Source organism: Heloderma suspectum, chromosome 6, assembly GCF_057233095.1.
Source record: "Heloderma suspectum isolate Gila_16-S chromosome 6, 16-S_ref, whole genome shotgun sequence".
Taxonomy (NCBI): Eukaryota; Metazoa; Chordata; class Lepidosauria; order Squamata; family Helodermatidae; genus Heloderma; species Heloderma suspectum.
The window spans coordinates 60,199,398-60,212,377 of NC_139463.1; the positions used below are offsets into that span (position 1 = coordinate 60,199,398).

A 12,980-nucleotide genomic window follows, 5' to 3' on the forward strand; every position below is an offset into this window, starting at 1 on the left:
GGGACTGGCACCAGCCCAGCAGCCAGCAAGAGGGCCAGCCATTCAGTGTGTCTTCCTTCTTCATGTAGTGATTGCTGAATTTTTGCACCCCACCCACCCCACCTTTCTACCAAGACATTGGCACTCAAGTCAACTCATGAGCAAGTGTTCATCGGAGAGCTTGGAGATCTAGGTATAGTCCACTCAGCCATGGAAGCTCGCTGGGTGACTTTGGCACAGTCAGAAAGCCCCAGCCTACCTGAGTGTTGTCGTTGTGAGCATTAAATGGAGAGGATGAGGCTAATGTGAGCTGCCTTGGGTTCCTTGCGCTAGGAAAAAAGGTGGCATTTATGCAATGCATCAATAGAATAAACAGATACCATGGCATTGCAAATGTAAAAATGGGGTGACTAGAAGTGCAATCCTGTGCATGTTTACAGAAGTCCAACAGTCCCCATCACACCAAAAGTGTCAGTACTGTATAATCTGCCTCCCTAATTATCCCCTCATCATTAGACCTTGTGGTGGAAGGACAGAATCAGTGGTTCTTATGGTAGTGGGGATGGTGATAGACAGATCAATGAATGACAGTGGTTTTGTTCACTCGCCACATATATAAATGCATTCATTCTGTTACTGTGACATCCCACAGCTGTGCATCGTGCCTTGCTGGTGGAGTAGGCACTGAGGGCCACAGAGAGGGAGAGGAGAGAGGAGGAGGAGGAAGAGGAGGAGGAGGAAGAGCCATCAGGAACAGGAGCAGCATCTGTGGAGGAAGGCCACCCTTCTTCCACAGATGAAGCCCCTCCTCTTGTGATCCTGATGCGTCTGATGAGAGACGTCCGGATGCTCAGGAGGACCTGTAAGTACTGCTACAGAATGGCACCTGTGCTGAGCTAACAACTCTGCCTACAAGATGCATATTACCATTGTGCTTTATTCTTCTCTTTCTACACACAGGTGACGACCTTCAAAGAAGGGTGGAGGCCTTGGAGCAGGAAAGGCATCCTCCTACGAGCTGAGGCCTGCAGCCAGCCAGCCCAACGTTGCAATTGTTTCTATATTTTGTTTTGATCTGTTCTGTTTGTCTTTAAAGTTCTTTCTAAAAATAAGGTAACAATTCCTTGGTTCAAGTCCACAGATATAATTTTTTAAATCTAGATCATTGTACACAATGATCTCTGTGTTTGCTTACTGTTAACCACAACAAGAATGCCTCCCCAGAATCCCAGCCAAACAAGAACAGCTGCTGTAAGCTTCCCTTATAGGGAGATGGTCAGTCAGCATCCCTGATGTTATGAATGAATGCATTCAAGACGAGGCTGAACAGCCATCTGTCAGGGATGCTCTGACTTGGATTCCTGCATTGAGCTAGGGATGGGGGAGAATTTCTCCCTGAAACTTCGGGGGGCCGAGTGCCAACAAATTCAGCCCCCTGAAATCGGCGATGAAATTCTCCGTCCCCCCCGCCCCCCCCAGGATGGGTCTTACCTTTCACGAATGTCCCTCCTGGCGGCGGGTCCCAGCGGCGGTCTGTCGGGTGTTCGTCAGGGGCGGGGGCGGCAGCCGGTCTTTCGACCGGCTGCCGCCGCCACCATTACAAGTGCAGTAAAAAAAAAACACCACAAACCGTGATAGGCTACGTAACGATTAACGTAGCCTATCACGGCTAGATCTCCAAAGTCAGCAATGATAGGCTACGTTAATCGTCACGTAGCCTATCACGGGTGAATTTAAAAAAAAAAAAAGCCCATACGGCTAATGGCTGCCCCCATAGGGAGCCGCCATTCACGTTCCTTATTTGGTCCCTGTAGTCTACGTAAATCTTTACGTAGACTACAGGGACCAAATAAGGAACGAGAATGGCGGCTCCCTATGGGGGCTGCCATTTGCGTTCACACTTTTTTTTTCCCCAAAGTCACCCGTGATAGGCTATGTGACGACTTTGCAGATCTAGCCGTGATAGGCTACGTAAATCGTTACGTAGCCTATCACAGGGGCTTTTTTTTTTTTTTTTACTTTTCTTTTCAAGTTTGGATGTGTGCTGTTCCAGCGTGTGCACACATCCAAAATGAATTTGTGTTCTGGAAGGCCACGGCTATGTTGGATGGCGCCGATTGCCTCCATTGCTAAGCAGGACTGCCTGAACTGGGTGCAAATGGATCGGGCCACCTTAAGTAGCTTGCCTATTTTAGGAGAGGCGTTGGTCAATCCAGAATGCACCACAAGGTTCAAACAATGCGCAACGCACGGAGCGTGGTTTAGCCATGCAATGTGGGCTGCTTTTAGGTAGTTTGAGGCATTGCCTGTTGCTACACAGCCCACTGTTAGATTTAAGGGGGCCAACCAGGACTGAACAACACCACTGCTGCTGCTGCTGATGTTTTCCGCTGTGTGTGTCCCTGAGAGCATTGTGAGGGCCAATGTCGCTGTTCTCCAAGTCCATCGGCTGCTCGCACTGATGGATACCCAGTGCGCGGTGACACACAGATAAGACTTTGTTTGGTTACTTGTCCATGTGTCACTCGTTAAATGTACACTACCTCCAACTGCACATTTCAAATCCTGTTGGAGCACCCATCTGATTGCAAACGCCAGGGCTGGAATGGCTACGCCACTAATGTAGTGACGAGAGGGGACATCCCACCGAGGGCTAGGGTTGGCAGAGAATTTCTCCACGAAACTTCGGGGGGTCGAGTGCCAACGTGTTCGGACCCCCGAACAAGTTTCGGGGAGAAATCCTCTGAACCCCCCCGCCCCCCCGCCGGGACGGGACTTACCTTCACCGAATGTCCCTCCCGGCGGTGGGTGCAGCCGGCGGTTCGGCGGGTGTTCGAGCGAGGCGGGAGCGGCAGCCGGTCTTTCGACTGGCTGCCGCCGCCGCCATTGCAATGAAAGAGAAAAAAAAAACGCCCCCTGATAGGCTACGTGATGATTCACGTAGCCTATCACGGCTAGATTTGCAAAGTCAGCCATGATAGGCTACGTCAATCGTCACGTAGCCTATCACGGGTGACTTAAAAAAAAAAAAAAGTGTGTACGGATAATGGCGGCCCCCATAGGGAGCCGCCATTCCCGTTCCTTATTTGGTCGCTGTAGTCTACGTAAAGATTTACGTAGACTACGGTGAAAATAAGGGCTAAAATAAGGGCAACGCCTGAATTTAAGTGACTTTCGTCCACCCCTACCAAGGGCATATGCTCTTAATGAAGGCCCAAAATGTCTTCATCTTCCACCAGGGAGAAGGGAAGCATACGTGCTGCAATGGCCACTGTCAGGTGGTGGGTCCACATTCGTGCCTGGGCACTGTCAGAATTTCTGTGTCAGCGCGAGGCATTTCTCCAGTGACACCTGCCTCTTAGTGAAGCTGCCTTCTGTGCCCTTCTCACCCAGACCACTTTGCGTGAGGTCTTTGGAAGATGAGGCAAAGAAGGCGGTACTGTTCTTTTTGGAATGTTGTGGCTTCCCGTTGCTATCTTTGGACACAAGAAGCGGATGATGCACCTCCATGTGTCCCCTCATGGCAGATGTGCCCACTCGTCCACAGCCCCATTCTTTTCCTAGCCGCACACGGCTTCTACAAATATTGCAAATCACGACATAGCAGTCATTCTCTGCATATTTGAAGAAGCGCCACACATAGGAGCTCACCCTGCCACCACCATTTCTTCTTTGGGGAATGGGGGTATCGGTTCCAGATGAGGTGGCATCTGGAGCTGCACGTTTCCGCTCATCTGTGGATGGTGTTGTTGATGGTGTTGTTGATGGCGCTGACCAGTGCTTAGCAGGGGACGTTTGTTCCTGAGTTTTGGGATTGCTCCCACAGAACCCAGAAGGTTGGAAGTGGAGAACAGTGTCAGACCCAGTCTCAGCAGGGACATCAGTGATATAGAAGAGCTCCTCATCATCTTTGCTGTCCGGATCACTGATGACGCTAAGTCCTCCGGCCTTTTTTTCAAAATCACATGAGCCGCCACCCACAAGGTGATCATCAGCAGGCAGCTGTGGACCTGGTTCACCTGTCCCACTTCCGCTGTCTGATGCAGGGAGGATGGTTGTGGGCGTCTCTGTAAAGATTCAAAATAGATAGAAGCAGAGTTTCATGAGAAATGCGACTTTTACACATGAGTAATAGCCAAGAGAATAAAACTGTATAGTTGTAGAAATCTATGAAACATAGCTTGGAGGAATTGCAATCAATCAACATGACACAAGGTGCAGATGTAAGCTACTCCTGCACTAGCGAGCACTGAGAAAACACATTAGGTGCAAAAAAAATGTACTGTACAGACATGGAAACTCAACGAGAGTTATCTAAATGTGTCCTCACTGGTGAGAGTCTGAAAAGCATGGGGGAGGAGATATCTGGCTCCCTTGCAAGGTCCACTCCTTTCATCAGCTCTATTATACCATTGTGTGGGACTCATCACCTTCAGGGCTGGCCCGAAGCGTTTTGCTTCCTGAGGCAAAGGGTAAAATGGCACCCCTCCATCCTACATAGAGCGATAGCTGAATCTTACTTGAACAGTGACAATGGGAGAGCCTCTTCCACCACACCAGAGGACAACAAGCTGGCTGAGGAGCTACAAGGCAGTCTTACGAGCACCCCGAGTTCTGTGCCCCAACACCTCGCTGCTACCTAATGAAAAGGCTGATCCTGACCTGAGCACATACTTGGCGAATCCCACTGCCTTTTTCAAGGGTGCATTTGTGGTCCCCCGGGAGCAGTGCCTGATTAGTCAGGCCCTCTTTTTGTAGTAGCCATATCGGGGGTCAGACTAAAGAGACTAAATAAGTCTCTGACTCAGATTTCTGCAACATTTTAAAAACCATCCTCAGAAATGTAATTGCTTAATCAATTCACATTGCAGCTCTAGTTGAAAGAGATCAAGGCCAAACAAGACAGCAAACTATGTTGAATGGCTTTGGAAACAAAGCAAGCACAAAACACTGAAGTGTTTTCTTCAGTGAACAACTTTTCACCGAAAAGGTGTATCGTTTGAGAAAGTATTGCAGTTCTTTTAAAGACTTGGGGTTTTCTTTCATACTGGAGCACCATGTAACATTTAAATAATATGAACTATGTTCACAGCAATGAATATGAATGAATTTAAAACAGTCGTGTATGTTTTGTTGTGTTGAAGAAGAAGATCCCTTCCCCAAATGGTCCCCTCCAAAGGTTTTGGACTTCAACTCCCACCAGGCCCAGCCGGCATGACCAATGGTCAATAATGCTGGGAGTTGTAGCACAAAACATCTGGAAGGCTGCAGGTTGCAGAAGGCTAATGTAGGGACTATTCAAATATTCAAAGATATTTATTTGTATCCAGATATTTACAAGCACCTGTGATGACAGAGTCTTACCAGATTCATCCTTTGGAATGAGGTAGATATCTTGACTTTCATCCCGCTACTGTAGAGTCTCCTTGGGAACATTTTCATCCGCTTTGGGTTTGGAGACACTGCCCTTCCGCTCACCATCCAAGAACTTCCTTCCTCTTCATCTGGAGTTGTGGCCGGCTGTGCCTGTGCCACTTTCTGTGGCGGAAATTGGTGGTGTGTGCTGCTTATGGGTGCGGGGTGGACTGGGGCTGGGGCTGCTGGTCACACCTTGGGCTTCCTCCACTTCCATCTCATTCTTAAAATACCACTGAAATGCAACCTCAGCAGTGTATGTTCTTGCCAGGCGTCCATGCCTCTTTTGAGTGCTGGATTGACCACGGGTTCCTCTTTTCTCCATGTTCATGTCTCTGGGCAGGAGACATAAAGGCATGTGGCAAAGCTGAAATCATGTGAACAGCCTACAATCGCAGATATAGTACAGTGTAGAAGTAGTTACCCACCAATCCAGCCATTCAATGCTAACTAAATAGGGGTATATTGTACAGCAGACCAGGCTGAAAAGCCCAGGACAGAGGATGTTGTCCATCCATGTCCAGGAGGATGGGGGATGGAATCCTTGCCTTGCAGACTAGACTAGCAATAGCAATGGCTGCTGGAGCATGCCTTCCCCCCCTCCCAGGCCAGTCCCCCCCTCCCCCCACCCCAGCCCACTCAGAAATACATAGGCAGGCACATGGATTAATCCTGGAAAGCCCAGGAGGATGGGGGATGGAATCCATGCCTTGCCTTGCAGACTAGACTAGCAATAGCAATGGCTGCTGGAGCATGCCTTCCCCCCCTCCCAGGCCAGTCCCCCCCTCCCCCCACCCCAGCCCACATAGGCAGGCACATGGATTAATCCTGGAAAGCCCAGGAGGATGGAGGATGGAGTCCTTGCAGGATGCCTTCCCACCCAGTTCCCCCTGCTCCTCCATCTCACCCCAAAATCACTAAGCATAGGGGCACATTCAGGTAAAGTAAACATACCTTCACTGTAATAAAGGTTGAACTGCAGTGCCGTAGAACGCGGGGATGCAGAGAAACACACTCCTTGCAGCAGCTGGGACAGACACTCTGTCTGCAGCAGCAGCGCCTGTTCTCGTCTGTCTGGACTCTGCAGTCCCTGGCCTGGAGCAAGTGAGGCTGCTGGACATACACGACCGCCATCCTATGTGAACTGAAGGCGGGAAATCCACAGTATAAATGGTCAATGAGTTCCCTCCCCTCAATGATGTCATCTTCCTGGTGGGGTGGGGGGGTGGCCTGGAGGGATCTCGCTCACCTGACCTCACCTTACCTGAACCTGACCTCACACAGACAATAAAACAAAAGATGAGGGGTCATGACTCAGCCTCAGGGCAAGCAGGCTACGTGCACTTCGTGACCCCGTCCCTCCCAGCAAAAGAAAGCCGCATTGTTGTAGCAGGAAACTGCTTGTTTATTAAATAGTTTCGTAAAATCCCTTTCACCATCTTTTGTCCAAATTTGCAAAGTTTCCTTCGTAAATACCTTCATAAAATTTTTGACAGTGAAAAAAAAAAGTGCCGCGTGAGCTCCGGTTCAGGTAGACCGGGGCGCCCCATCCCGGGAGAGGGTTCAGCGGGCCGAATGTGTTTGATTTCGGGCCCATTTCACTTTCGACAGAATTTCTCTGACATCCCTAGTCCTGAGTTGGCTATTGGAGGGGACTGCAAGAGGCAGCTAGGGCACTCCTGACACATAAGCACTAATTGCTCGCATGCGCTTGCCCAGTGGTTTGGCCTTTCTTCTTTGGTGTCTACTTGCTGCAAGCGACCCTCATATCCTTGCTTGTGTGCCAGAGGAAGAAGGGTGGTGCCATCAAGGCGAGCAACACCTGAGGTGTTCTCATGCTGCCTGGCAAGAATGAGCGTGGGGCAGGGAGGGGGGAGGAATGGCCTGTTGTTTCCTCGAGGAGATGGGGGGTGGGGAGAAGGATACTATGCATTTGGGGTGAGAGCTTGCTTGATTCTTCCTCCTCAGTAGGCACAGTTTTAAATACATGATCATCACAAAAGCACCATTGTTCTCCACTGCCTTTTACTCACTTCCTAGTGCTCTTTAGGGGAAATGATGGGCATGGAAGAATATCTTTGTGGATTTTGTCTCTATGGAGATATTTAGACTGGACCAACAGCCCTTCTGCTAGGCTCAACGAGGACAATACCTGCCATGGCTGAAGATTCAGCAGCCTTTGGCCTCCCCCTGTCAATGCATGTTTGGATCCAGGTGAGGACACAGCATGTAATGTGTGTGCCATGGAATAGACAGCATTGTAGATGCTGTAGCTGTAACTGGACATGGTTGTTTCAAGCATATGGCTTGGCAGGTCCCATACCTTCTCCTCCCCAGTGCAGTTGCCCCATCCCCTTGGAGAGATTTCTCCTGATTTCAGAACCTGACAGTCAAATGCAAATTCCCACCATTTTTGGAGAAAGACATATCCTTGTGGTCGGTGTGGATTTAAGGCACAGAGAAAATGTATGAATTCTGGCACATCCCTGCTGTGGACTCTGAAGTGCAAACCACCATGGGAGAATTTGGCCTGGTTTAAATTTTGTCCTTTAGCAGATGTTTCCCAATGGGCTGTCAGGATCCAAACCATCCTAAATGGGGTCTTGGTCTTTGCTTCATGGATAGCCAAGAACACTCTTAATATGTGTAAAACATTGGTGTTCCCAAAGACAATAATCACTTGGGGTTGAAACCAAGCACTAGGAATAGATCCAGATAGTGCTTGTTGTAGAAGGAGAGGTTTTGTTGGCTTAAACATTTCAGTGAAGGCCACACAGATGTCCTGCTTCCTGTGCATTGGTGTCAGTGGCTGGATGAAATGTTCACCAGTCTCCTCAGTTAAGGCAACCAGCCCAATCCAGGTCCAATGGAAATGCAGGAGCAGCCGGACAAGGCCCATATATTGAGCAAGTTCATTAGTATCAATCCAGTAGAAGGAGGGAAATTCTGTGTTTTCTCCCTGAACAGGGTCAGCGAAACCATACCCAAGCTGAAAGAATTATTTTCTTGTTAGTCCACTGCAGTGAATTTTGTGCTGCTTTGAAGGCTGACACATTTTTCATGGCATAATCTTCCATGGACTACTACAGCTGACTTCAGATGCATGAAGTGCTATCCAGAAGGCAGACATCCATTTGGAACATAGGCATCTAATATGAAATGAAGATCTCTTTAAGGTCCCCCCTACTGTGGATATCAACCCAAAAGTCAGGGCTGCCCTGGAGGTAACCTTGGCACAGTTTATAGCCATCATCCTGAAGAGGCCCATGTTGCTATACTGAAGCAAAAGGACCCTTTGTAAGTCTGGTGGGAATTAGGGCCCCTCCCCAAATAGGATAGTTTGGTCAAGCAGTTCCATTGTGTGTCAAATCCATTAGGACAAACAAAATGGGAAACATGACAATGTTAGTGGCTCTTAATCAGAAAGCCCGTACATTTCAAGGGTCCATCTAGCCCACCATTCTTTTCACACAGTGGCCAACTGGCTGTCACCTGGGTCTATGTAGGAATACTGCCTCTGGTACTGGAGGCAGAACATAGCCATCAGGACTAGTAGCCATTGATTGCCTTGTCCTCCAGGAATTTGTCCAACCCCCTCATAAAGCCATCCAAATTGGTGGCCATCACTACATGTTGTGGTAGCAAATTCCATAGTTTGACTATGTGCTGTGTAAAGAAGCCCTTCCTTTGATCTGTCTTGAATTTCTCACCAATCAGCCTTTTGAGAGAGGAAGAAAAATATCTCCCCATCCAACCTTCCCTCATGGGGGAGATGCTCCAGCCCCTTGATCATTTTAGTTGCCTTTTCCTGCACTTTTTCCAGCTCTACAATATCCCTTATTGGCAGTTTTATTCTCAATTCCTTGTCTAATTATGCCAAACATAGAGTTTGCCTTTCTTAAAGTGGCCACACACTGGGCTGACACTTTCATCAAGCTGTCCACCTCAACCCCACCATCTTTTTGTTGGTTGGTCACCACTACCTCAGAGCCCATCAGGTTATACTTGAAGCTGGGCTTTTTTGTCCCAACATCCATCACTTTGCATTTGCCTACACTGAACCTCATTTGCCATTTGGATGCCCATTCTCCCAGTCTGGAGAGATCCTTTTGGAGCTCCTCCCAATCCCTTTTTGTTATAACCACCCTAAATAAGTTGGTGTCATCGGCAAACATGGACAGTTCACTGCACACTCCTTCTTCCAGATCCTTTAAGAACAATTCAAAAAGCATTGGTCCCAGTTCAGAACCTTGTGGGACCCTACTACTTACATGCCTCCAATGGCAGAAGTTACCATTTATTCCCACTCTCTGCTTTCTGTTCTTTAACCAGCTACTGATCCATAAGAAGAGCTGTCCTTTTATTCCATGACTGCTAAGTTTGCGCAGGAGTCTTTTGTGAGGTGCTGCGTCAAAAGCTTTTCGGAAGTACATGTACACAGTGTCTACTGGATCACTCCTGTCTACATGTCTATTGAAACTCTCAAAGCACTCTAAAAGGTTACTGAGTCAGGACTTCCCTTTACAGAATCCATGTTGATTCTTTTCCAGCAGGGCATGACCTTCTAGATTCTTGCTAATTTTATCTTCCATAATGCTTTCAACCAATTTACCCAGAATAAATGTTCAGCAAGCGGGCCTGAGCTTTCCCGGATCCTCCCTAGATCCAGTTTTAAAAATTGGTTGTACATTGTCCATCTTCCAGTCCTCTGGTACAGAGGCTGATCTTAGGGACAGGTGGCATGTTCTGGTTAGAAGATCATCAATTATATATATGGGGGTTTTGAGAATGCTAGGATGGATACCATCAGGGCCTAGTGATTCATTTGCTTTGAATTTATCAATAAAGTTGAGAGCATCACCTTCTGTCACCACTATTTGCCTCAGTTCCTCAGACATCCTTCCTGGAAACATCAGTTCAGGCACAGGCATCTATCCTATATCTTCTGCAGTGAAGACAGATGAAAAGAATTCATGCAGCTTCTCTGCAATTGCCTTGTCCTCATTTATTTCTCCTTTAGGAGGAGGTTTGTTTTAGGGGTGGACGAAAGTCCCTTACTTGTAGCCTATCATGGCTGATTAAAAAAAAACAACGCGTGTACATAAATGGCGGTGCCCATTGGCGCCGCCATTTACGTTCCTTATTTTGGCACGTCTTAGTCTACGTAAACATATACGTAGACGACAGCGAAAATAAGGGGAACAAAAATAGTGTAGACGCTACGCTATTTGCGTTCTCCTTATTTTCGCCATAGTCTACGTAAATGTTTAGGTAGACTAAGACGTGCCAAAATAAGGAACGCAAATGGCGGCGCCCATGTGCGCCGCCATTTGCATACGCGTTTTTTTTGTTTTTATCAGCTGTGATAGGCTATGTAAACATTTGCGTAGCCTATCATGGCTGACTGGAGGGACGCAAACGGTGGCAGCTACAGCCACCGCCATTTGCGTCCCTGCTAGCCAGCAGCCGGATGTCCGGCCGCTGGCAGAGTCAGCCGGCGGCTCCGCAGAATCCCTGCGGAGTGGAGCCAGCCGTCCAGGATTCGGGGGGGCAGGGACGGAGCGCCTCCCCCCCGGCCAGAATTTCGGGGGGAGGGACGGAGCGCCTCCCCCCCAGCATCAGCATAATCCGTGAACAGGTAAGTGACTTTCGTACATCCCTACATTATAGTTCCCAGGGCTTCTGTGTCACTAGCATTGCACCAGTGATCTTGCCAGAGAAGGAAAGAGGAATCAAGCTCCAGCTTAGAATGGGACCATACACAGCCCAGTGCCACAGAGCACATGCTTTGCATACTTCGCATGCACGAGGTCCCAGGTTCAATGCCTGGCTTCTCCAGAAAAGGCAGGAAAGCTTCCTGCCTGAAACCCTTGAGAGCCGCTGCTGCCAGTCAGTGCTGACAATACCGGGCTAGATGGACCAAGCATCTGACTCGGTATACTGCAGCTTCCTGTGTTGCTATGCAGCTGGAGAACGACCCCCAAGTCTCTGCTTCTCATTACAGGTTGATGCCAAATTAGGATCAGCCTGGAAGGAGCCCTCTAACCAGCAAGCAAAGCAGGCAAACATCGGTCCCAGAACCCTCTTGTGGACACTTACACACCAGAAGTGCGGAGTTCTGGTGGTGCTAAACCACTGAAGTCCTGAGTCTCTTTATAATAATTCACGCCAACCGGTAAATTCCCACCGACAAGGAGGTCTCGGGGGCTGTGATAGGCTTGCAGTTCCTTAGGCCTGGTCAAGAGGCAGGTGGTCCTCAGCATCCTCTGGGTGGCCTGAGGCACCATCCAGAGCAGCAGCGGTGGAATCATCAGCAGAACAGAGCAATCTTCCCTTCTAGTTCAGCGACCAGGCAGAACCGGAAGAAGAGCTGAATATACAGGCCCCAGCAGGGGAATTCGAGCGTGGCCAGAAATGATCAGCCTTCAAGTCATCAGACACCGCCCCACCCCACATGGAAGGTCTCAGGACATATTTATATGAAGTATGTTTTCTCCTGGATTTTGTTGTTCTTGGTTGGGTGGGCGGAAATCCATGGGGGTTCATCAGAAATTACTGTCATTTCCACAATTCCAGAGTGGGAAAATAGCCACAGCCCCACAGCACTGAGCTCCCTTTGCACAGTGGAGGGGGATTTTAACTGCTTCTCTTTGGGGCAGACAGGCTCTGAGATTGGATCTGAGTTGTCAAGTTCCAGCCTTGGGCCTGTGTGGAGCTGAGGACCTGAATTAATCTTAAATTCTCTTGTAGGCCAGATGGAAGTTTCTGCGTTAGCTGAACAGTCCATCAGCTAGGTTCTTTTGACAGTTTATATATGATCATGCATTTGACAATTTGCTGGCTTGGGATTGATCTTTTCCCTCCCTGTTAAAAGTTTGTCAAGTTCATTAGTAATATTTTCTCATGCCTATTTCAGCTTCCTGTTCAAGTTACTGGCTCACAAGAAACAGCATGTAGGCAATTTGGAGCTCCATTTTCCTTTTAACTCCCTTCGGCTGGGTTGAAAATAGCCAGTAAAGAACCATCAAGGGCGTTTGTCAAGCAAAGCACACATACATAGAGTCCATTAGGGACAGACTCTGAGGGCATCTCTACACCAGCCTAAAATCCTTCCTTTAAAATGGGGCTATCTGCTTCTGTTTTAAATGCAGGATCACAGCTGGCCCCCTTTACACGTGCTTTCTTTACCTCCTCCCTTTTCCCCTCCTTCTCCCCGTGTCTGTCTTCCATGATCTTTCATTGATCTCGCTCCTCTTCTTGCCACTTTTCCTCTTTTCATGGAGGGAACTGATGTGGAGCACAATGTGGTAATTTGATAGCTCATGATCTGAGACCTGTTTAAAATTGGAACAAAGGACATTTAGTGCAGGAGACGCTGTAGTAAAAATGTAACCTAAAAGCCACTGTATGTGCCTTAAGCATCACGTAGTATTGTAAGAGCTGCTCATGCCTGTAATGAGTGAGCAGTAACCCTAAGATAAGGTAGCCAGGCTAGCAACCAATCAAAGTGACACGCTAGCTAAGGAATGCAAGCTGAAGTGATAAAAATGTAGCACAGGAGTTGCCCAGGGTCGACTTTGCTTTGA

General features: G+C 48.4%; 1 long non-coding RNA gene across 1 annotated transcript; it reads right to left on the reverse strand.

Moving 5' to 3' along the window:
- Positions 1-2,007: 2,007 nt before the first annotated feature.
- LOC146340970 (uncharacterized) lies at positions 2,008-6,535 on the reverse strand. The gene is made up of 3 exons (XR_014783804.1): positions 6,349-6,535; positions 5,344-5,729; positions 2,008-4,046 (listed from the first exon to the last, which is right to left on the reverse strand). It is a non-coding gene; the product is annotated as an uncharacterized LOC146340970 (long non-coding RNA).
- Between the last annotated feature and the right edge of the window lie 6,445 nt (positions 6,536-12,980).